This window comes from Miscanthus floridulus, chromosome 15, assembly GCF_019320115.1.
Source record: "Miscanthus floridulus cultivar M001 chromosome 15, ASM1932011v1, whole genome shotgun sequence".
NCBI classification, from domain to species: domain Eukaryota; kingdom Viridiplantae; phylum Streptophyta; class Magnoliopsida; order Poales; family Poaceae; genus Miscanthus; species Miscanthus floridulus.
In genome coordinates, this window is record NC_089594.1 from 16,022,187 (window position 1) to 16,047,144 (window position 24,958).

At 52.5% G+C, this 24,958-nt stretch overlaps 1 long non-coding RNA gene across 1 annotated transcript; it reads left to right on the top strand.

The window, feature by feature from the left end:
* Positions 1-424: 424 nt before the first annotated feature.
* LOC136506637 (uncharacterized) lies at positions 425-24,006 on the top strand. The gene is made up of 4 exons (XR_010771682.1): positions 425-555; positions 642-714; positions 23,485-23,686; positions 23,773-24,006. It is a non-coding gene; the product is annotated as an uncharacterized lncRNA (long non-coding RNA).
* The last annotated feature ends 952 nt before the right edge of the window (positions 24,007-24,958 follow it).

Genomic DNA, 24,958 nt, shown 5'->3' on the forward strand with positions numbered 1-24,958 from the left:
TCAAAGAACTCTCCTATTTTTCTTTTTTTCACTCCTATCATTGTTCAAGCCTCTTCTTCTTCTTCTTTTTTATTTCTTGGGCTCTCTTGTAATTTAAATTTTAAGGCATCTTATACCTTCCTTTATGCATTCGTTGTTTCCTCTTTTCTCCTTACCATTACCGGATCCTTCATAATGTTGCTCATGTTTATTAGAAGACTACAGGTTCCTCAAGCAACTGCTTGCTGGTCTGGTCATTGCACCAACACATAGCCCTGTTCGTTTCTCTTATATCCCGTCTTTTTCAGCTTGTTTTTTCAGCCGGAACAGTGTTTTTCTCTCACAACAAATCAGCCGGAATAGTGTTTCGGCTTGTTTTTTTAGCGAAGCGAACGGGGGTACCGTTTGACAGGGATTCAATTGGAGCTAGAGCCAACATATATTTGATATGTCTGCACGGTGCTAATAGAGAAAGCGGCTTGGCCGGCTCCTTCAAACTTATTTACCAAAGTCGTTTTCTTGGATGTCCGTTTGACAGGGATTCAATCGGAGTCAAAGCCAACATATATTTCACAGGTTGGCACGGCGCTAAAAGAGAAAACGGCTCCACAGCTCCTTCGAACTTCTTTGACAAATCCGTTTCTTGGATGACCGTTTGATAGGGATTCAATTGGAGCCGGAGCCGAAACCAGAGAATGCCAAACGGGCCCAAGCACTTCATTTCTCTTTTAATGGGTAAAATCTACTCCCTATGTCCAATAAAAGAAAGCAACTATAGCATGTCTAGAAGTCAAGTAATCTTCAACTTTAACTAACCAAATACATAGAAGAGAATACTAGCGATAGTTATGATGCATAATAAGTATTATTATATTAATAATAAACTATATTTTATAATGAAATTATTTAGAGATATAAATATTAGTACTGTTTTTCCATAAATATCATAAATTTAAAAATGTTTGACTGATTTAAATTGTTTTCCTTTTACGGAGCGAGTAAAATGTCACCGGAACGACGCACACCGGCACATTATTAGATTAGTGACGAACTATATTTTAAAATAAATGTTTTTAGATATATAGATTTTAGAACTATTTCCTAAAAATCTAATTAATTTAAAACTGTTTGACTGATTTAAGTTGTTTTTCTTTCACGGAGGAAGTAAAATGTTACTGGACCGCACACCGGCACACGCATCTAGAATAGAAACAGGGTCACGTGTCGCCGTTGAGTTTCCTATTTCAGCACAGTAGCGTACTGACCGGAAAAGTGCAAGTGTTGAGGAGTCGTGGACATCCGAGCCACTTTTGCACGGCACGGCACGTTCGTAAACCAGGATTCCCAATGAACTGGCCTCGCCTGGCCCTGGTTGAGCTGCCTGCTAGTAGTACTCTCGAGCGCCGTGTCGACCACCTCTCGTGGTCATGGGAAATGATGGAACACAGGTCAAAATGCATGCATGCTCACTCACCAGAAAGGCTAGTAGAATCTCACCAACAAAGCTCGATGCTGTGTCCTGTCTGTGTTTGACCCAAGCGCTCTTGCGCTGGTTGTTTCTTCCTTTCCAGCTCACGCAGCATCATCGATCGAATTGGTCAACACCGGCAATGGGACCCAGAGTAGGTAGTTTTTAATCTTATTCTACGGCCGGTTCTAATAGTTCAGAAATCAGAATGTGAACACGTACTGTACTTCTCTCGATCAGGTCCCTGCATAGTTACCTATGGAAACTTAGCACCTGTTTGGAGGAGCTCCGGGGGGCTCCGGCTCCGGTACTGTTCATGCACTGTAGCACGGAGCCGGTGGAGCTCGAAATCGTGGCTTCGCCGGCTCCTCCTCTTTTCAGCTTCTTTTCAGTTCATTTTGCGTCTCGATTTTCGAAACGGCTCCTGCTACAGTACCCGAGGTGAGGAGCAGCGCCAAACGCGTCCTTAGTCCACACACCTTTGTCCATCTGGACTGATTCCTACCTCTACCGGTTATTATATATCATCGTCATCATGTCTGACTGGTCGAGAGCCTTGCTTCCAGTCCCTGCAGTCAAGCAGTTTTAAGTTTCAGCCTGTTCGCTGGTTGGTTTCAGCCAGCCAAAACCAGCTAGCCAACAGTGTTTTTCTCTCACAAAAAATCAGCACCAGTCAGCCCAAACCAGTCCCAGCCCCAACCAGCGAACAGGCCGCTTGACAGGATCCATACAAAAAAATATAATATTTTATGATATTATGATTAAATTTTTTTCGATTAGATTATTAGATTCTATATATGGAGTGTATTTTTATATTAATAGTTAGAGTCCTAGATATAAATGATATTTTTTTTGCTATAAAATTTAGTTAAACTTAGGAAGTTTGACTTAATTCAAACACAGAATTTCATGGTTTGTAAGGATGGATGTAGTAGCAGAGAGGCCTCTAAGGGCACTCACAATGTAGACTCTACTATCGAGTCTAAGTCTATTTATTATACTTTGCTGATGTGGCAGTCTATTTATTGAAGAGAGAGAGAAAAAACTAGACTCCAAGTCTTATTTAGACTCCAAGTCTATGATATTTTCGAGGTAATAAATAACTTAGACTCTATGGTAGAGTCTGCATTGTGAGGCCTTGTTTAGATCATCTCCAAATTCCAAGTTTTTTCACTCTCTCTCCATCACATCAATTTTTGGACGCATGCATGGAGCATTAAATGTAGGTTAAAAAAATAACTAATTGCACAGTTTGGTTGTAAATTACGAGACGAATCTTTTGAGCCTAGTTAATCCATGATCGGACAAAGTTTGTCAAATACAAACGAAACGTGCTACAGTGTCCAGATTGCAAAAATTTGCAATCTGAACAAGGCCTGAGTGCCCTAACAAGTGGTATGGTATAATTAATAATCTCCACAGCCATCAGCGCTCACAGCAGGCGGTCTGAATATTCAAGATGGCGCAGTAGACAGTAGTGTCACAAGAACTCCAGAGTACAGTAGAGCATGCACGGTCGTCCTAACGCATTAAAGCACGCGTTGTCAACAGTACGTTGGCTTATAAACCGTACTTTTTTAGTCAATGACTACTATTTTTCTCTCACGGTAAATCAGCCAACGGTCCTTTTAATCCTGGCTTATGAGCCAAACATGATCCTTTCGTAAGCCATCAAATTAACAAACCATAGAGCATGTGCAAGAACAGACATGCATGCACTAGTACCCCTACTAGTCCAAGTCAGGATCTTCTATCCATCCAATATTTTTCGCCCATCCGTCTCGTCTCCCTCCCTCCCTCTTTATTTGGAGTTGGTGTTTCCCATGCAATAGCAAAAAGAAATCGGGAAACATGCATGCACATCATCGATGCGTGCCTCTCCATGCATTGGCATGGCCTGCAAATGGAAGCATGCATGCACATGAACCAGCACCTGCAGGATCACCACAAAGCCCCTCCTATGCGGTGTAGCCTGCTGCTTGCCTTTTCTTTTCACGAACCCCTTCCCTTTGCACACACGCGCTACATACAGCCATCAGCAATGGGCACACCGTCACTCACGTGGAGTATGTACTAGTGAACGGGGTCAGGCAGGCAGGTCCACGTACGTACCAGCTAGCAGACACTGACAGCGTGCTGCATGAGTGCACTGCAATCGCTCGCATCGCAGCAGCAGGGTCCCATGCAGGGGCCAGCAAACCACCACCCAGCATGCGGGCGACCGCGGAACAAACTCTAAGCACCCACCAGCGTGGTTATACACACTGTGGTACGTGCTCAAGGGGTCAAGCCCCACACGCACACTCCTCGCCATTGCATCGCATGAATTGTGACCAACGTACGGTGATTCATATGCCGATGGGGGCACTAGAGAATAATGCAAGAGAGAGGTAGACAGCCATGGAGAGTTGGGGACACCAGAGACTATAGTTGGTCATACAGCCCGAGCCTGTCGGCCTGGCCCAAGGCCTGTTTTTTTGGCCTGGCCCAAGCATGACCCGGCCCCAGACACGTGGGCCGGCACGGCATGGCCTGCTACAGTACATGAGGCCCGCTAGCGGCCTAGCCTGCCGCCTCCCCCTCCTCACTTCTCCTCCCCTCCCCATGGCCCCACGCGCTCCCCGTCGTCCCCGGCCCGCCTCCCCCCCTCATATATAAGCGGGCACGCCGCGGCGGCTCTCCGCCTCTCCCTCACGCCTCACCTCGAACCCTAGCGCCGGCGCCGCGGACGCCCCCTCCTTTTCCCTCGCGCGACCTCTCCTCTCCTTGCAGCACCGACGGCCGAGCGCGGATGCCGACGCCCCCTGCCCTTCCCTCTCCTCGAGCGACGCCACTGCGGGAGCGAGCGCGCCAGCCCCGAGCTCCGCCCCGACGTAGATCCGATGCCAAGACAAGCTCGCCGGCGGGCGGCGGCCACTTCCATCTCCCGCCTCGCGCTGCCTTCTTCCTCGATCCCGCCTCCACCAGATTTGCGACGCCCGTCGTCCTCCTCACCATCCCTCGCCTCCGCGGCGGCGCTGGATCTCCGCCGCGCTGGGTCTTCTCCACCACGGATCCAGCTCCCCACCCTTGCCTCGACGCCTCCTCCCCGTCCCTGACTCCCTCCCTCTCCCTCGGCGGCACGCGGCTAGGAGCGGGCGGGCGGGCAAATCCGGTGACTCCCTCCCTTCCTTGTTTTCTCTCCTCTCCATCTCGCTCACCCCCTCTTCATCTCATCCTCTCCATCGCTTGAGGGAGGGCGCCGCCTGCGCAGCTCCTGCCCCCGAGATCCAGAGCTCCGCCGCTCCCAGCCCCGGTGGCCACCTCCTCCTCGCCTCCCCACGCGGCTGCTCAGTGGGCCTCGGGCTAGCACGGCCTGTGAAAATGGCCGTGCTTCTCGGGCTGGCCCAGCACGGAAATCGGCCCATAGGGTCGTGCCTAGGCCGAAGGCCAGGCCCGTGGCCCTGTGAGCCACGGCCCGGGAGGCACGGCGTGCCATGTCGACCCATTGGCTACCGAGCCGTGCTGGCACAGGCCGTGTCGTGCCGGGTCAGGACGGCCCGTTGGCCATCTATGCCAGAGACTGAGGATGATGCTCATCTCACGACAATGCACATCTCCAACTCGGAATGTAGTGGGTGTTCGGTTCCCTGTCTTCACTTGCCACACAGGTGTGGCGATGGTGCCGCCATACCTATGCTATGGTGAGTGACGGCTAGGCATCCAAACAGACTTGTGTACTCCTAGTAATAGAATACAGATACAACGGCACGGCTCTCTTGCCTATCTTCCTCGCACCGACCTTACTCTCACAAGGTAGGTCAAGGTGACCGATCTGATGATGGTGATGATATGATTCTATCGCTAAAAACTCAGAGCGTCTTTAAAACACAGGAATGTCACAAGAAATTGTATAGAGATTTCACAGAGTTTATTAAAAAACATAGTAATATAGAAAAAATCTCACGTTCCAAAAGGAGCTCGAAAGCGAGGTGTCGGGGACCTAATATCGGGGTACCCCAGGAGGTGGAACTAATAACCATCGAATGTTAAAAACTCTCGGACGGACAAGGAGGCCACTGCGTTTCTTGCCCGAATGACGGGAGTTTGGTTCCGCCTCGCCCGACGCCCGTGGGCTAGCTCCGCCTCGCCCGAGGGCTAAGGGCTAGACTCCGCTTCGCCCGATGCCCGTGGGCCAGCTCCACCTCGCCCAAGGGCTAAGGGCTAGACTTCGCCTCACCCGACCCTCGAGGGCTGGGCTCGGTCTCGCCCGACGGATAAAAGCTAGGCTCTACCTCGCCCGACGTTCGAGGACGGACCTCGCCTCGCCCGATGTCCAAAGACTGGTTCCGTCTCGCCTGACGACCTCTCCCTGCTCCATCATGATGATAGGTACAGGGTAAGACAAGACGTTCGGGTCAACCGCGGCATCGAGGACCATACCCTACGCCTCGGCAAGAAAAGTACTGCCAGGGAACGACGGGATAGGTACTTTAGCCCACTCCGGCATTGCAGAGTCCGAACAGTATTGTAGGTGCCGCCTTCAGCCCTCATACACGGAACCCGACGTAGATATACGACAACCACTACGGTCCAGGAAAGGACTCGCGCCCTCCACAAATGATGGATCTGCTGTCACCACGCTATGGTCCCAAGGGAGCGGCGCCCGCTCCACGGCCCCTCGAGTCCACCAGATCGGAGCACTCGCTTCGGCCTTCGGACACCCTCTCCGATCGAAAGGCCTTGCCCATAGCGCTACTTCAGACTCTAACCCCGCGTCCCTCCGACGGAGACTCATAGGAACCAGAAGGCATGCGGAGCATGGCTGGGCAAGGCTCATAAGTCAAAACCACTATACCAGAGTCCATACCCTATGTGGAGCAGTACTCTATAGCCATCCTGACATTCTACAGTGCATCGATAATATTGTAGGCACTTACCATTATCTGGTATCCGCCAGAATGGACAACAAGGCTTGGTAGACGTGAACAATAAGGCTCGGTAGCATACGCACCCTTTCCCTCTCACTTGTAAAGCCGTCTCCTTCATCTATAAAAGGGGATGTGCTTCCTCCAACAAGGGGACGGACTTTTGACAGACAACACAACACACATCACACATAGTCAAGCTGCTACTAGGCTCTTGGCATCCTTTTTACCCTTCCATCAAAGACTTGGGACCAGTCTCTCTCTTGACCTTTTGTACCCCCTACTACGAACCATTTTTGGTGCTAATAACACGAGCAGCAACAGACTGGACGTAGGGACATTCAGCCCGAACCAGTATAAATCTTGTGTCCTTTAGCGCACCATCCGGGCCTAACGCGCATCAATATAAATTTACTTGCCGGTGCTTATTCGAAACACCGATAGTTGGCGCGCCAGGTAGGGGAACTTTGCGCGTTCCAAATCAAGCCTCGGATGGCTAACCACACAATCAGCTGGGTCCCAGGCGCACACGTGCGTTTTGGTGACCTAGATTTCATCTTCACACTAGGAGGAGAGCTGGCGCTGGCCCACGCGGCCGTCCAGTCTCTCCCTTCCATCAACTTCAGCCACCGAAGGCTTGAGGGCTAGCCCGGCGTCTCCCTTGGACCCCAGTCGTCCAGGGAGGCCCCGCGCCGCATCACCCTCTCTCTGAAACACCATGTGCGGAGCGCCCCGACAGTGTTTCCGTTCGGTCTCCGCAACACCGTGGCGACCGCTGGCCACCTTTTGGCACTACACATGGTTCAGCCGCCCACGGACAGCGAGTTCGTGGGGGCAATTGAACACGACATGGAGACTCTCCACGAGCTCCTCACGGAGAAGCCAAGATCGTCCTCTAGCTCTGACTGCAACAGGGGGAGCCATCACCCTTCCCGGGAATGCTTCATGGCGCAAACCCCCGAGGGGCGCATTGAAAGCGTCTCCAGGGAGGAGGCTACCCCAACAAGCAACCCTGGCGGCAGGTTCGAAGGGGAGATAGCGGCCCCATCTCGCTTGAGGATGGAGCAGCTGAGAGCCCGGAAGCTAGAGATCGATGAGGCCGGACAAGGGCTCGTGCAGGAGTATGCGGACATCAATCGCGAGATCGAACGCCACAAAGACGGTGGGCGTGCACGCGCCACGGCCCACACTGTACACCAGAGGATCCTCACCGACGACGAGACCGTCCCTCACTTCGCTCGGGCGAGCCAGAACATCGCCGCTACGATGGCCTTGCTTCACGGCCTCCCAGAGGCCACGATGTCCGAGGATCGCCAAGCCCGCCGAGAAATTCGCACGTTGCTCGAGCGTGCGGCGGCGCAGCAGGCGGAAAGCTCGTTGTCTCGGTGATGCAAGCCCGACGCCAGCTAGCGCACGCCCTCAGTGCGGCCCATCAAGGATGCGTCCGTTCACCAGACACCGCCAGGTGGCAGGCAGCACACCGCTGTCCTGGTACATCAACGTCTCGGCCACAACCGAGACGTGCGCAGCACCATCGACGCCCGCAGGCGCACCCACGGCGACGCAAGGGAAGGAGCCCGCCGTGGCTATCATCCTCGACACAGTGGACGCTACGACAGCGGCGAGGATCGGAGCCCGAGCCCCGGCCTGCCAGGCCCTCAGGCCTTCGGCCGAAACATTCTCAACACTGCTTTCCCACCAAGGTACCGACCGCCTACCAATATCCCTAAATATTCTAGGGAAACAAACCCCAGGCTTTGGCTCGAAGACTATCAGCTTGCCTGTCAAGCCGGTGGTGCGAGTGATGACGATTTCATTATTCGCAATCTCCTGCTATTCTTGGCCGATTCGGCACGAGCGTGGTTGGAGCACCTACCATCCAACACCATTCAAAGTTGGGCGGATCTAATGAAGATCTTTGTGGGGAACTTCCAGGGCACGTACAAACGCCCTGGAAACCCATGAGACCTCAAGAACTGCCGCTAGAAGGCCGATGAAACCCTCCACGGGTACATCTGGCGCTTCTCCCGGTAGTGCAATGAGCTCCCTAACGTCGCCGACGCCGACGTGATAGGAGACTTCCTATCTAGGACAACATGCGAGTCTTTGGTTCACAAGCTGGGGCGCAGGGGCCCATGGACCACCAAGGAACTCCTAGACATCGCCACCAGCCACGCCTTAGGAGAGGAGGCGGTCGGAGCCATCTTCGATCGTTCCGACGGCAAGGCGAGGCGAGACGAGGATGCCGGTGAAGGCGCCTCCAACCGTCCAGCCAAAAGAAAGAATAAGAAGCAACGGCGCGACAACTCGCTCGTGGCCGCTGCCAACCGCAAGGTTGGCCAGAAGCCCACGGAGGGCACTCCGAACCACTTTGAGAAAATGCCCGAGGGGCCATGCCCAAACCATGCTTTCCTGGCCAAGCATCTATACAAGGATTGTGGCCTCAAGCGCAAATACTTGTCCGGAGGCCTCAACAAAGGGGAGCAGGGGAACTTACCTGCCCCCACCACAGACGACGCCGAGGAGAAGGACGACGCCTTCCCAACACCGAACGGCGCCCTCATGATCTTCGGAGGATCAGCGGCCTACGACTCCAAATGCCGCCAGAAGGTCGCGTGGCGCGAGGTCTATACGGCCAGACCGGCCACGCCTGCCTTCCTCCGGTGGTCAGAATCCACCATAACCTTCGACCGGACGGACCATCCGGATGCCGTCCCACACCCGGGAAGGTACCCGCTTGTTGTCGATCCGATCGTCGGCCCAAAGCGACTCACAAAAGTATTGATGGACGGAGGCAGCGGCCTCAACATCATGTACGCCAAGACGCTCGACGAGATGGACATCGACCGAACGAACATCCGCACCATCCGAGTGCCTTTCCATGGCGTCGTGCCTGGTAGGCAGGCCGTGCCACTAGGGTAGATCGATCAGCCCGTCACTTTTGGGGATCAGTCCAATTACAAGACTGAGACCCTCACCTTCGATGTGGTAGGGTTCCCCGGAACTTTCCACGCCATCCTAGGACGTCCATGCTACGCGAAGTTCATGGCCGTCCCCAACTATACATACCTCAAGCTAAAGATGCCGGGTCCCTGCGGGGTCATCACCGTCGGCACCTCATTCCGCCGCGCTTACGAGTGCGAAGTCGAATGCTGTGGCCACGCCACAGCAGTCGTCGCCTCCGAAGAGCTCACCACCCTCAGGGGGGTGGTAGCCAAAGAAGCACCCGACGCGAAGAAATCAACTGGGTCATTTGAATCGGCAGAGGGCTCCAAGGAGGTCCTCGTGGACCCCAGCAGCTCTGAGGTTAAAAAGGTACGCATTGGTACCGCGCACTCCTCCGAATAGGAAAGCGCACTCGTTGACTTCCTCCGTGATAACAAAGACATCTTTGCGTGGAAACCCTCGAATATGCCAGGCATCCCGAGGGAGGTCACCGAGCATACCTTGAAAATCCACCCAGGCTCCAAGCCGGTGAAGCAACGCCTATGCCGCTTTGACGCAGAAAAGCGCAGGGCCATCGGTGAAGAGATAGCAAAATTGTTGGCTGTTGGGTTCATCAGGGAAGTACACCACCCAGAGTGGTTAGCAAATCCCGTTCTTGTGCGAAAGAAGAGCGGAAAATGGAGGATGTGTGTCAACTACACGGGCCTCAACAAGGCATGCCCAAAGGACCCGTTTCCTTTGCCACGCATAGACCAAATAGTTGATTCTACCTCAGGGTGCGAAACCCTCTGCTTTCTTGATGCATACTCCGGCTACCACCAGATCATGATGAAAGAGTCCGACCAGCTCGCGACGTCTTTTATCACCCCCTTCGGATCGTTCTGCTACATTTCAATGCCGTTCAGTCTGAAAAACGTTGGGGCAACTTACCAGCGCTGTATGCTCAACTGCTTTGGGGACCTCATCGGGCGGACCATTGAGGCCTACGTCGACGACATCGTAGTTAAGTCCAAATGGGCTGACCACCTTGTCGTCGACCTTGAACGAACCTTTGTGAAACTCTAGGCAAATGGCATCAAACTCAATCCCAAAAAGTGTGTTTTCAGGGTCCCAAGGGGCATGCTGCTCGGCTTCATTATCTCCGAGCACGGCATCGAAGCCAACCCAGAGAAAATCTTAGCCATTACAAGGATGGGCCTGATCCAGAACATAAAGGGGGTTCAGCGGATCACAGGGTGCCTCGCCGCCCTCAGCTGATTCATTTCGTGCCTCGGCGAACGAGGACTCCCCCTTTATCGACTCCTGAAGAAAGCCGACCGCTTCAAGTGGACAGCCGAGGCCTAGGAGGCGCTTGACATGGTCAAGCTACTTCTAACAAAACCCCTGGTCCTGGTTCCTCCAAGCAATGGAGAATCCCTCCTGCTGTACATAGCGGCCACCACGCAAGTGGTCAACGCCGCCTTAGTAGTAGAGCGGGAAGAAGAGGGGCACGCCTTCAAGGTGCAGCGCCCTGTATATTTCATCAGCGAGGTGCTATCCGACTCCAAAACCCGCTACTCCCAAATCTAGAAACTCCTCTACACCATCCTCATCACCAAGAGGAAGCTACGCCACTACTTCAAGTCACACCCTGTGACAGTCGTGACGTCGTTCCCCCTCAGCGAGGTCGTCCATAGCCAGGACGCCATAGGAAGAACCGCAAAGTGGGCACTCGATCTGATGGATCAAGGCATTACTTACGCCCCCCGAACGACGATCAAATCCTAGGTGCTGGCTGACTTCATCGCGGAGTGGACCAAGGTCTAGATGCCACCAGCAGTCATCGATCAAGAGTACTGGACAATGTACTTCAATGGATCGCTGATGAAAAAGGGCGCCGGCGCGGGACTAGTCTTCGTATCACCCCTCGGCGTCCGCATGGGGTACATGGTTTGGCTCCATTTCCCCTCATCAAACAACATCGCCGAATACGAAGCGCTGATCAACGGCCTACGAATCACCATCAAGTTGGGCATCCGACACCTCGACATCAGGGGTGACTCCCAGCTGGTCGTCGACCAGGTCATGAAGGAGTCAAGCTACCACGACACCAAGATGGCGGCGTACTGCCAAGAAGTCTGATGGCTGGAGGATAGATTCGACGGCCTCGAACTCAATCACATCCCAAGGCGCCTCAACGAAACAGCCAACGCACTCACAAAAGCAGCATCTGGTCAAGAGCCAGTGTCGACGGGTGTCTTCGCCAGCGATCAACACAAGCCCTCGGTGCGCTACGAGGGGTCAGAATGGGCCGATGATGGCCTATCTGATCCGGCCCCGGGGGCTGACCCACCGACTATTCCGCCTGACCCCAAGGTCATGGAGCTTGAAGAGGATCCAGCAGCAGAGCTCGACCCTCTCAATGACTAGAGAATGCTTTACCTCGACTACCTTCTTCGCGACACACTACCGGCAGACAAGACGGAAGCCCGACAGCTCACACGTCGCGCCAAGTCCTTCATTCTTGTAGAAGGCGAACTCTACAAACGGAGCCACATCGGGATCCTGCAGCTCTGCATCCCCAGCAAATAGGGAAGACTTATGCTGAGCGACATCCATGACAGGGTCTGCGCTCACCATGCCGCACCGAGGACCTTGGATGGAAACGCATTCTGACAGGGCTTCTACTAGCCCACCGCAGTAGCTGATGCCGAGCAAATTGTACGCACCTGCGAAGGGTGTGAGTACTACGCTCGGTAGACTCACCCCCTAGCCCAGGTGCTCCAGATGATCCCCATCACATGGCCCTTCGTGGTCTGGGGGCTCGACCTGGTTGGGCCACTCAAAAAGGCGCCTGGGGGCTTCACCCACCTACTTGTCACCATAGACAAGTTTACGAAATGGATCGAAGCTCGACCGATCTCCACGATCAAATCCGAGCAAGCTGTGCTATTCTTCCTCGACATCATCCACCGCTTTGGAGTACCAAACTCCATCATCACAGACAATGACACGTAGTTTACTGGCAGGAAATTCATTTGATTCTATGATGAACAACACATCCGAATCGATTGGGCGGCCGTCGTGCACCCCTAGACGAACGGACAGGTCAAGCGCGCAAACGGCATGCTCCTGCAGGGCCTCAAACCTAGGATCTTCAACCGGTTGAACAAGTTCGGCGTGTGCTGGGTCGCCGAGCTCCTGGCGGTGCTCTGGAGCCTAAGGACAACTCCGAGCCGGGCCACCGGCTACACACCTTTCTTCATGGTCTACGGTTCGAAGGCTATTCTCCCAACGGATCTTGACTATGGGGCACCAAGAATCAGAGCATACGACGAACAGAGGGCTGAGGCATCCCACCAAGACACCATGGATCAGCTAGATGAAGCCCGCGACATTGCCCTCCTCCGTTCGGCCAAGTACCAGTAGGCGTTGCGACGGTACCACAGCCGACGGGTGCGGGACCGAGCCTTCAATGTTGAGGACCTCGTCCTCCACCTTGTGCAGAGCAACAAGGACCGCCACAAGCTCTACTGCCCTGGGAAGGGTCATACGTCATCGCGGAAGTACTCCGCCCAGGCGCCTACAAGTTGAAAACCATCAACGGCGAGGTCTTCACCAACGCCTGAAACATTGGGCAGCTACGTCGTTTTTACCCTTAAATAAACACATGTTTTTTCTTATCAGTTTTTGTCTTTACAAATCTCCGATCTTTAGTGACATCCGACCCCTACAAATCACGAGGGGCCGGACCTCACTCGGGGGCTGTTACAAATAATACAAGCATGTTTATCTTGCAAACACTTCATGTGTTATCTTTGTAAACTTTCTCTAAGTTTTCCGTTCTTCTCATAACGAGTCCTAAAGACTAAGATTTCAGGAACAAATTCTGAGTACAACTGGTAGGACCGCGGGAGACCCACGCCCTAGCGGCTACAACCTCTTTGCTCACCAGCATAATCAGAACTAATTCCTCCGCATTCCTAGTTTTTTGCAACTTGAGCCATGGGAGGGCATCGAAACCTCTTCTACAAAAAGAGGAAGCTGAAAAAACTGTTTGCTGTAACAAAAGATGAAAATTTATTCATTTTCGCACAAATTCACCACTTACAAAGTGATTTCTTTACAAAAAGGATTGTTCACTCGGGGGCTCCCCCACAAACTTATTCAATTACAGCTCCTACATAGCCTTGCTACAAGTACTACTACGGTCGTCGCGCCATGCTCTCCATCGGTAGCGTCCAGGCACGTACAAGGCCCAGTTCGTCTACTATGGCCGCCGCACACTGCTCCCCATCGGTGACGTCCTATCGCTTCGCGGGATCCTCGAAGGCGCCATCATCTGCAATGACGAGCACCATGCCGGTGACAACGGCGCCTCCGCCGGGACGCCCAGGGACTACGCCATCGTCATCAGTCGCAACCCCGACAACGATGCCTCCGTCAGGACGCCCAGGGACTATGCCATCGTCATCAGCCATGACCCCGACAACGGCGCCTCCACCAGGACGCCCAGGGACTATGCCATCATCATCGTCCGCAACCCTGACAACAGCGTCGGGGTAGGAAGAGCCCCTCGCTGAAGGAAGGCCGCAACCAACGATGGCAAAATCGACAATGCTCAGCACCCTCCGGCGCCCTTCCTCCTTCAGTAGCGGCGACCCCTCCTCAACATAGGCGAACAGCGCCATCTCATCTACGTTGGATGACCTCCAGCTCGACATCACACTCTAGATTCATGAGTAGATCTGTGAGTTCTTCTCTCCCTAGCATTACCCTCTCTTACTTAGGAGCCGATGCATTCGGTGAAAAGGAAGGAGAAGAGGTGGCGGCTCAGAGGCTGACGGGGAGGTGGGACGAGAACTCTCCCCCCCTATTTAAAGAGGGGGCTTAGCAGCTAAGGAAAGGCAAAAGGTTCGGATGAAAAACTCTCTGCCTTCCCCTATTCAATACAAATGCGAAATCAATGCTGAAAGAAATCTGAGGGGACGCGTCGGAAACGACGCGACGCGCTCTGGTCAACGGGACGCTGCCTGGCAACTCTCCGCTTCCCCAGGTAGGACCATGGAACAACCCAATGACGGAACCTCCCTCCAGGGGTAGCCCAACAGGCCTCCTGGGTCGATCGGGCAGCCCAGGCAAAACAACGAACGAACGACCAATTGAAAGATAAGCACCCCTATTTACTTACTTTGAGTGTTAAATTCTTTACCGAGCCTCCGACCCCAGCAACGGCAGGGGCACGGACATCGCTCGGGGGCTGCCGAGGGCACTTGTTTGTTTAAACACCCTCTTAGCCCGACCCCTCCTTACGTTTGAGAAACCAGAAGCACGGCGTGTGGGAATAAAACGATGAATACAACTGGACGAACCACCAGACCCTATGCCCCGACGGCTACGGTGTTTTTTGTTCACCAACATAATCGCATTCACAGTTCCTCACATTACTAGCCTTAGCTCCCGCCTTCCCAAAAGGAGTTTGGAGGGGTCCCTATAGAGCCCCCTTTCAGGGGGGAAGCTGACAGATCGCTTAAAAATCAATCGGGCAGCTCGGATCGCCGCCAAGAGACGAAAACAAAAATAGTGATACTTATGCAGGTTACGCCGGCCTCATCGCAAACGTCGGACCCAAACCTAGCACGGACATGTCTGGTAGGAGCTTCCCACAGCTCATACCACCAAGGTAACGTTACCGACCCCCGCTTTTGTTTCGATTAAACTATATGCTAAATCCATACATCCAAACGTTGCATATGCAAATCCTTGCATCTCAACGCTTCATGTCGCGCCATGAAGCGGTCATCGCCTCATTCAATATGAGCAATGCCTGACCGAGGTTCGAAGGCTAGCCCACGAAGGGCTCGAGGCCGCCTTGTGTCAAACAGAGCCAGGGGAGGAAAACAAAAATGAGCCCCAGCGGCCTCGCCCGACCCCGTTTAGAAGCGGACAGGGACATCTCGACCTTTCTCGTTCAATTCTAACCTCAAGCCAGACCCACAGAATCTCCGTTGAGGAGAGGCCAACGGGCCACCTGAGCCCAACGAATGGCTCGGGCATCTGCCGGGAGGTGGGTTAAGAAGTAGTGGAATGCCACATGAGGGCTCTGCCGACCCCGTCAGTGAATGATGGATCCAAATTCCACACAAACATACCCGTTAGCGAGCTCATTGAGCGCGACACTCAAGCCATCGAGGCAAGTGTCGTCAACTTAGCCCCTCCGGTCATGGAAACCGAGGATGGGGTAGCACGCGAAAACATGGTCGACCCCTAACAGACCCTAAAGGGCTCGGGGCTCGAGCTGCTCGATCCAAGATCGAGAGACCAAGGTTTGAAGGCTGACCAGCGAAGGGTCCGGGGCAGCCTCGCGTCAAACAAGAGCCAGGGGAGAAAACACAGATGAGCCTCAACGGCCTTTGCCCGACCCACATTAAGGCGAATAGGGTCATCTCAACCTTCTTGTTCAATCCAGCCTCTAGCCGAGCCCATAGAAACCCCATTGAGGGGGAATCTGTTGGAAGGCAGGCCAAGGAGTAACGAAACGCCACCTAAGGGCTTCGTCGACCCTGCCGCGAAGCAAATGGGATCGGATTCCGTCCGAACATCCCCATTAGCAAGCTCATAACGCACGGTCACGCAGCGATCATCAAAGTCCTAGGCAAGGGGTATGAGTAAATACAAACGTAATTTCACCTCCCTCGCTCTAGTCTCTAGTAACATCCGACCCCAGCAACCGCAAGGGGTCGGATCTCACTTGGGGGCTGATAAAGGTATGTGTACCTCCTTTCTTTTTTTGAAAAAAACATTACATTAGACCTCCTCTTCGCATCAAGACTGGTGGCAAGGTTCGGGGGAACAGACTGGTAAGACCACAAAAAGCCCACGCCCAGACAGCTACGGTAATTTTGCTCACTAGCACAATCAAAATTTCAACTAAAAAACCTCGGGCCCTATGGTCTTAACAAACGGAAGGGTCGATTGTCTAAATCTTTTTTCATCGCAAAAAGAGAAGAAGGTAAGATCAAACAAACGAAACAAAAATTATAAAACCGTTTCCAGGACACAAAAGTACTGGCACTTGTTCATATATTACAAATAAGTGTTTATCAAGCTAACTACTTCCGCGAAGGCAGAACCTCTTCTTTCAACCTGTTCGCCAGGTTTAGCGCGAGGGGAGCCACTGCCTTTTCCATCTCGTCCAGCTCATCGTCATCATAGACAGGCGCGAAGCCATGGCTCGTTACCTCCAGGTTAATCTCCCGATCATAATGGGAACGGGCGACAGCAAAGGCTTGGGTGATCCCGGTGTGAAAGGCGTCCTCCTCAAGTTGGCCCACCCACGCCATGATACCCGCGGCACGAGCCGCGAGCGAGCTAGTTTCCACCGGTTGCTCCACCCTCAGGGCATCGATGACCACCCCAACAACGGCTTGTAGAAGGTCATGCTCGTCGCTCTCGGTTCAGAGGATCCCTCGCCCTTCGGTAAGCTCTTTCTCCAGCCTGGCAGCAACGCTCTCAACGTCCAACCTTCGGTTCACCGTGACTCCAAGATCTGTCCGGAGGGAGTTGGCCACCCCACACGCCTCGTCACGCTCCCGGATGGCTCGGTCACGATCCTCATGTACTGCACTGCACTCCGAGAGAAGTCTTTCCTTGGTCCAGCGTAGCTCGTCCCGCTCCTCGCTCAACCGGGTGATCGTCTCGGCGTCCCGGTCTACCCTCTACTGCAATGCCGTGAACCTCTCCTCAGCCTTCAGCTTGAGGTCTCGCTTCGTCTCTAGCTCCGCCAGGAGCTCGCTGGCCCAGTCACTGGCCATGGCGTCCTTCTGTAGCAGCTCGTCCTTCTCCTTTCGAAGCCTGGCGGCATCCTCCTCGTCCAGCTTCACCCTCGCCGATAGGTCCTCAAACATCACATGAGCCTCCTCCGTGTCTCGACGCGCCTCGGCCTCCCGCTGCTGGGCGGCAGTGAGTTACGCACCCACATCTCCTCGCAGCCTAGCCTCCTCGGTAAGGCGGCCTCATTCTGCCTTTTGCTCACAAAGGAACCGGGACTTGTCCCGGCTACGAGCAATAATATTCTACAAAGAGGACCGGAATCAGAAGACACGAAAACACAGAAATGTGTGAAGAAAGAAGAAAACAAGCAAGAAGATCAAGCGGATACTCGGCTAGAAGGAATGAGGATTTCGTGCAAGGCACCACTGGCCTCATTCAAGGCATTCAACGTAGCCGAGAACCCGATGTCCAGATTTTCCTGCTCTAGGCTCTCAGCAGCATCGTCGAGCGAGAACAGAGCCGATGTTGGGTCCTCGGTGGCCATACACTGGAGCGGCGGCTCCCCCTTATGGGAGAGTGGCTGCCCCCCGACAACAAGGCTAAGGACGGCCTCCTGCGGGTCATCTCCACCACCACCACGACGCCCGGAGACCTTCTGACCGTGTCCTCCTACATCTGGCCTGCCCCGGGCGCCATGGCCTGGTCCGCCGGTGGCACGGATTGTGCCACCCCCTCGGATGCCACCATGGCGGTGTCCGACCCTGCCAGGCTTGTCGTGGTCATGGCCACCTCCGTCTGGGCCTCCGGCAGCGTGAACTGCGTCGCTCCATCGGACGCCACCGCGGCTGCATCCAACTTCGCCCGGCCCACGTCAGGCACCGTCACTTGGGTCGCCGGGGGCACGGAATGCGCCACCCCCTCGGATGCCACCGTGGCTGCATCTGGCTGCTCCCGGCTTGTCGCGGTCGCGGCCGCCTGCTCGACAACCACCAAGGGCACAGGTGCCACCGCAGACGCCGCCGGACCAGCCAACAAGGCCGCAACGTCAGCGCCACTCCTGCCCGAAATAGGAGCGACGTCGAGCAGCGCCATCCGTCCCTCCTGAAGGGCAAGGCTCTTCTTGGGCACCGGCCCCAAAGGGTGGCCCCGTCGCAAGAATCTACAAAAAGGAAAAAAGAAATAAAGTCGGAACATAACAGTAAAAAAGGGAAAAACGAGGGGAATCGATGACATACTCTGACGCTTTTGGGCGACGGGTACATTTGGGGGACGAACCCCTGGACCCCCGCTCCAACTCATGTGGGCGGGACCGCTTCAAGCCTGCCCCCTGCTCTGAGGCAGGGCGGCTCGTCTCCCTTATCTCCAAGGGCGCGGCGATAGAGCCGCCCCCCTCCATCAGCTCACGAGGCGCGGCATCGGAGCCGCCCCCTCCATCAGCACCTCGGGGGCAGCCATAGATCCATCCCCCGACAGCACCCTAAGGGTGATGGCGGATCCACCAGCTCCCACCAGACCCAGGGGCAGGCCTAGCTCCACCGTCCTCACGAACTCGCTTCCCTCCGCGTGGAACGGAAGGGGTCCCTGCATGGACAGCGAGTCCTCATTCTCCAGGTCACCCCAAGCCACGCCGGCTGCTGCCTCATCATCGTTGTCATCGTCATCACTGCTTACCTCCTCTCCATGGTCCCATGCCAGCTTCTTCCGTATCAACTCCTTCTTGAGCTCCCTTGTCCTCTTGTCCCACTCAGCCACGGCGCAATTTGCCGCCGTCAGAACCCAGTCCTTCGGCTCTGGGGCTGGACTCTCCTTGAAAGAAAGTCTCCTCGGTTGGTCTCGCCATCCCAAAGTTAGCATCAAGGGGTCAGAAATTCAAGCGAAAAGAGGAGCGCGGAGAAAGAAAGCTTACGAAGTCGAAAAACCCCGGTTCCGGCCGCATTGGGGGATGCCCCCGCACCGGATACACATGATCGAGGATGTCGCCGGTGGAGTCCTTCGTACGCTCCATCGCCTCCTTGATGCGCTGCGCCACCTCAGAGGGAGGAAGCGCTTCATCAACGAGCATCGTCCCTTCAAACGGCACTCCAGGCACCATCCGGTGCAGGGGGAGCGCGCGCACCATCAGCGGTGCCACCCTCCTCATGTGGTAGGCACCAATGATCCCTGACCCCTTCACACCCCGGTCCTTCAGAGTATGGAGGGCAACGAGAAGATTGGTGATATGCTTCTTCTCCTTGGTCAGGATGCCCCACTTTCACGACTCCGGGGCCTCTTCAATGAGGCGCCCTGAATACTTCGGCAGGGGGGCATTCACGTCATCCCTGACGTAAAACCACTACGAATGCCACCCCTTGTTGGAGGACGACAAACGCATCAACGGGTAGCCGCTCGCCCGAGTATGGCGTAGATGAATGCTGGCACATCCCATCGGCACACTCACCTCCTTCCCCCCAATCCGCCTCTTCGACAGACTGACGGTAAAGAAGTGCCGCCATAGATCAAAGTGAGGATCGATCCCTAGGAAACCCTCACACAGGGCAACAAACGCCGCCACATGTTGAACCCCATTGGGAGTAAGATGCTGCAACTCCACCTGGTAGTAATCCAATAGCCCCCCAAAGAAATCTATGCGTAGGTACGACGAATCCCCGCTCATGAAAGATAGCAAAAGACACGACATACCCTTCGGGCGATGACGGCTGGTCCTCATCACCGGGCAGCAGCCACCCCTCGACAGCGGCTGATGGGCGGAGAAGGCCATGGTGGACGAGGCCCTCCAAACACCGAGGGGTAATTCCGGATCTGCCCCACAGCTCCATTGAGGCGTCGAGAAAAAAGGTGGGTGCGAGCTCAACGGCGGCTGCGACGCGGGCGCGAGCTTGATGGTGGCTATGACGCGGATGCAAGCCTAACAACGGCGATAGTATGGGAGCTAGAGGCTAAAGCGATTGACGGCGGAAGATTTAGACGCGAAGGCGAGGAGGCGAAATATAGAACCCTAGGAGCGAACCCCGTGGTTTTATAGGGGCGACGAATGCGAGAAGGGCAATCGTTTGCCTCGATCTCTGAGCCTACCACGCGCACTGCCGTGTCACGTCATGAGACACGCGCACACGATCCCTATCTCTTCCCAAAAAATTACGCCGGACGGTTCGCCTTCCTCAGGCGGACCAAGACTCTCTCCCCATCGAGGGGACACGGGTCACAGAGCTTTTCCCTCCGGCCCACCTAGGGCCCCGGCGCCAAAGGGCCGTCCCAATGAGGGATAGGCCCACAAACTACCGGGACTTAAGGACGCAAGCATCACCAGGGCCTCGATCCGCTGTCGAATCCCAGCCAGGCCGGCCCTGAATAAAATCCCCGCGAACGGAATGCCACGATTCTCTTAAGAAAATATATCTTGTTGACGAAAAACCAAGTCTTTCAACCTTACCCGCGAAGGGTCCGATACTACCCCCGGGTGACTCTACTCGAATCACCAGGGGGCTCGGGGGCTACACCCATCGGGTGCGCTCGCGTGCACCCTCTGGCGAATTAACTCTGACAAAATCGAAAACACCCCCCGGGCGATTCTGTTCGAATCACCCAGGGGCTCGGGGGCTACTGTCGGGACCTAATACTGGGGTACCCTAGAAGATAGAACTAATAACCATCGAACGTTAAAAACTCTCGGATGGACAAGGACGCCACTGCGTTTCTTGCCCGAATGATGGGAGTTTGGTTCTACCTCGCCCGACGCCCGTGGGCCAGCTCCGCCTCACCCGAGGGCTAAGGGCTAGACTCCGCTTCGCCCGACGCCCGTGGGCTAGCTCCGCCTCGCCCAAGGGCTAAGGGCTAGACTTCGCCTCACCCGACCCCCGAGGGCTGGGCTCGGTCTCGTCCGACGGATAAAAGCTAGGCTCCACTTCGCCTGACGTCCGAGGACGGACCTCGCCTCGCCCGATGTCCATAGACTGGTTCTGTCTCGCCTGACGACCTCTCCCCGCTCCCTCATGATGATAGGTACAGGGTAAGACAAGACGTTTGGGTCAACCGCGGCATCGAGGACCATACCCTGCGCCCCGACAGGAAAAGTACTGCCAGGGAATGATGGGATAGGTACTTTAGGCCACTCCGGCATTGTAGAGTCCGAATAGTATTGTAGGCGCCGCCTTCAACCCTCAGACACGGAACCCAACGTAGACATACGACAACCACTACGGTCCAAGAAAGGACTCGCGCCCTCCACAAATGACGGATCTGCTGTCACCACGCTATGGTCCCAAGGGAGCGGCGCCTGCTCCATGGCCCCTCGAGTCCACCAGATCGGAGCACTCGCTTCGGCCTCTGGACGCTCTCTCTGATCGAAAGGCCTTACCCACAGCGCTACTTCGGACTCTGACCCCGCGTCCCTCCGACGGAGACTCATAGGAACCAGAAGGCGTGCGGAGCAAGGCTGGGCGAGGCTCATAAGTCAAAACCACTATACCAGAGTTCATACCCTACGTGGAGCAGTACTCTGTAGCCATCCTGACATTCTACAGTGGCATCGACAGTATTATAGGTGCTTACCATTATCTGGTATCCGCCGGAATGGACAACAAGGCTTGGTAGACGTGAACAACAAAGCTCGGTAGCATACGCACCCTTTCCCTCTCACTTGTAAAGCCGTTCCCTTCATCTATAAAAGGGGATGTGCTTCCTCCAACAAGGGGACGGACTTTTGACAGACAACACAACACACATCACACACAGTCAAGCTGCTACCAGGCTCTTGGCATCCTTTCGACCCTTCCATCCGAGACTTGGGACCAGTCCCTCTCTCGACTATTTGTACCCCCTACTACGAACTATTTTCGGTGCTAATAACACGAGCAGCAACAGACTAGACGTAGAGACATTCAGCCCGAACCAGTATAAATCTTGTGTTCTTTAGCGCACCATCCGTACCTAACGCGCATCAATATAAATTTACTTGCCGGTGCTTGTTCGAAACACCGACACGAGGGAGGGAGGAACATGAACCGAAGAAGAACGTTAAAAGGACCCATGCACTACCATAGATTTGGCATTCACTGTCGGCACCATCGGTGCCGGTTTATAGTGAACCGACAGTGATAATCCTTCACTGTCGATTCTAAGCTTCAAAATTAAAAAATGATTGAAGGTCACTAAAAATCGACAGTGAAAGTCAACATCATTGTTGGTTTATGGCTAGAACCGATAATAAATGGACGAGTGATATATCACTACCGGTTCTAGCCTCAAACTGACAGTGATATAATGCTATCACTGTCCGTTGACAGTGATATAGCGAAGTACGAAAAGCTGCCGTCCTCGCCTCACATCACAAACTTCGCTGTAAGTGTATAGACAGCTACTAGTAACAATATAGTAGTCCAAAGTCAAAACAGTATTTTCCTAGCGGGAACAAAACGTAATACTAGTATGTGTGCAATCCTGAATAAAAAAAAAAGACAAACGTCACACGATTTGGCCATCACCGTCTAAAAATCTCACTACAAACTGACGACGACATAATGCTGATGCTGATAGATCCACCATGAAACATGCTTTCATAATAACAAACTTAATTCCTCCCCGCTTTCCTTTATTTTGTCTTACTTCTTGGCGGCTGTTGGGATTTTACTGTATTAACCAACCAACTAGTAATAAGTTGCATACTGAGTGTTTTAGACTTGGCAAATGCATTAAGACCTTTTGACTTTTTGAGATACATAGCTTGTGCTATACCCGCTTTCCTTTATTTTGTCTTACTTCTTGGCGGTCGTTGGGATTTTACTGTATTAACCAACCAACTAGTAATAAGTTGCATACTGAATGTTTTAGACTTGGCAAATGCATTAAGACCTTTTGACTTTTTAAGATACATAGCTTTTGCTATATACTTAAATGTATATTATGTCTAAATATACAGTAAAAACAATGTTTCTAGAAAAAGCCAAAACATTTTCTAATTTGAAAAAAGGGAAACTATATATGTACCACCTCTGTTCCAAAAAGAAATTGATCTTTTAGATGCTTCGCTCCTGATCAATAAGCCAAAATATCTTAAGTTTGACTAGATTGCTAAAAAAATAACAACACTCTACCTGAGTGGCCATATGGGTGTATTATGAACATGTACTCAATTTAAAATAATAAATTATACTTACCTAGTATTATAAATAAACATTTTAGCCAATCTTACAAGTTACAATGGTTTCACTTAAAACATATAAAATCATTTTCTTTCAGATGGATGCAGTATATCATTTTTTTTAAAAAAAAAAATTGGATTGCATCAGCCTCCTATTCGAGACCCGCCTAGTATTTCTTTTTGTGCAGGTCACTTGAGGTCCAAACCTCCCTAACCAACATGTACTCAGCATGTTTATTCAAATTCCACTTGAGACCCGCCAGCTTGCATTTTACTCTTTTTTTTTTCATTCAAAGCTATATAGGAGTAGAGCACAGAAAAAAGAGGGCAGCACAAAACACAGGGGACGATATATAAGGAAGAAGCGGTTTTCATAGATGAGATCTGGTAGAAAGGCAAGAGCAGGTGGAGATGAAATGACACAAGGAAAAGAGGAGAGCTAGCTTGAGGATGACGTTGGATGGATGTCAACGGGGGTCGGAGGGAACCCCAAACAAGGTTTGTAACGTGACTGACTGATATTGGTTTTAGGCTTTTATTATCTCCCATTTGTAATATTGTTTTTTTTTTTGCTGAGATTGAAGTTTTGATTTGAGACTGCTAGAGCCTTAGAGAGATCAAAGAAAGAAAGCAGACCACTACGTCAAGCTTGGAGAGTCATTCATGTGGCACCGTTACACTGCATAACAGAAAAAGAAAAAAAAAACTCTAGGATTATCCAGCCCCTCTTTTGATTTTGTTTTTCCTTTGAACATGAGTACTACTCACACGTGTGAAATGCCCTCACATGATAGTTGTGATAATTGTACAATACTCGTATGACGGTACTCTGTCTAGTCATAATAATTCAGTTTTGTAGTTATATACTATATCTTTTTACCGCATTCAGTTTAGATATTGGAAGTGGACATGAGTAGTTTGGTAATGTAACGTTGTTTTATTTACATTAGTACAATTTTAGTACACTCTATAAACAATTTTACATTAAAAATAAGAGCCAAAACCACGTTTTGGGCCACGTGGGTATCTAAAATGCCACATGTTTGTGACGGACTAAATTGTGGAGTTTTTTTTGGATTATTTATATTGAGGTTTGTTCTCAAATTATTTGTCACTCTCACGTACCAAAGGATCACTTGAGTCCCAATATTCATCAATATAGTTGCAACGTACAAACACATGTCTTTGGCCAAATGCACCTGCCAATGGCGATGCAAGCCATTAAGACCGTGTTTTGGACAGCAATATCTGATCATGTCATGGGTTAGTCGTGCCGCGATACGTAAAATCATATTTGTTGTTCATTCTCACGGTGGTTGAGTCAGGCACGATTACAACAAAGAATCGACAAAATTAAATCATGCGGCATTAGGTGGGATTCTCTGCTTCCCTCAACTCTCACCACAAGATACATGGTCCCAAACACAACCTAAACATTGTGATGAACTTAATTAGGACATATCTGTCCTTATTAGTGTGAGATTAACTAAAATGACAAATGTTATGGAATTGAGGGAGTAATGCTTTACAAATATATTTTTTACTACCGCCGTCCTAAAAAACATGGTGTTTTAGGACTTTGAGTATAGATTAGTGCTCAACATTAATTACCAATGTATTACCGCCTATTTATTAAAGTTGAACCTTGCTAATTAAGGAATAATCCCTCATTATTAGAATGTAATGCATGAAGGCATGTAGACCGCAATCTCAAACTAATGTGGTTAAATCTATTGTTCAAGAGCTAAAACATCAAGTAATTTGAGACAT